At 29.5% G+C, this 995-nt stretch overlaps 1 non-coding gene across 1 annotated transcript; it reads left to right on the top strand.

The window, feature by feature from the left end:
• Positions 1 to 426: 426 nt before the first annotated feature.
• Positions 427 to 498, top strand: TRNAP-AGG (transfer RNA proline (anticodon AGG)). Its single transcript has one exon. It is a non-coding gene; the product is annotated as a tRNA-Pro (tRNA).
• The last annotated feature ends 497 nt before the right edge of the window (positions 499 to 995 follow it).

The raw sequence follows: 995 nt of genomic DNA, 5'->3' as shown, positions 1-995 counted from the left end.
AAACGGACGCTATTCAAAAAACGCTAAATATTTGGGGTATTTTTCATACACGTTGATTTTGCGTTAAATTTTTAAAAGTCGACAATTCCATAGCGAAACGCGGAGATGCACATATATTGTTAATTTAAAATAACATTTAAATCTTTCACGGGTTCGACTCGAGTTGTGCTTCAACGACATCATCGTTAGCCACGAAATAATTTTACAAACTAAACGCAATAAAATACATTGAAAACCGAACTCCCGACGCGAAGCGAGGGTTCGAAAACTAGTTAAAACTAAATACTAGCCAGAACAACTAACAAACCAAATGAAAGTATACATGCTTCGAAATTTACTAAAAAATTATACTCTCAAATATTATCACTTGAAAAATCTGATCAGTAGTATACTTTATTATAGTTTATTCAGCATTTCAATCACTAAGGGCATTTGGTCTAGTGGTATGATTCTCGCTTAGGGTGCGAGAGGTCCCGAGTTCAATTCTCGGAATGCCCCATTTAGTTTTTTCTAACATTTTGCAACACATCTAAACATTGTATGCGAAAACTAGAAGGCTAGCTGCACGTACAGTTCAATTTTCTATTTAGCATCCTCATCTAGTAACTAGTGAAATGACCCCTAGAAACACGATTTTTTTTAAACGAAACAATTTAATAATATGTTTTAGGTATTAAGTGAATTTAAATGTTAAAGTCATTTAGTTTATTGCCCCGTGGAACCACGGATTCCGACTAAGAAACTTGTCGTCGATTTTACAAACATAAAGTTCGCTCAAAGTTGAGTATTTATATTTTTAATAATAATAATAATAAATGCCTTTTAATTTTTTTTAGAAAAATAAAATTACAATTTAGAAAAAATTAATATTTTCTTTTATAAAAGATTTCGTATTATTTTTTTAATTAGATTAATATATAATTATGACATCATCATTATGAAAAGTAAAGGATAATTAGCTTAATGATAACATCATTTTAGAGTTTTATATATAT

The sequence above is a fragment of the Rutidosis leptorrhynchoides genome, chromosome 3 (assembly GCF_046630445.1).
Source record: "Rutidosis leptorrhynchoides isolate AG116_Rl617_1_P2 chromosome 3, CSIRO_AGI_Rlap_v1, whole genome shotgun sequence".
Classification (NCBI taxonomy): Eukaryota; Viridiplantae; Streptophyta; class Magnoliopsida; order Asterales; family Asteraceae; genus Rutidosis; species Rutidosis leptorrhynchoides.
The sequence above is the reverse complement of the archived record's forward strand: the minus strand, read 5'-3'. Positions and strand labels throughout refer to the sequence as shown.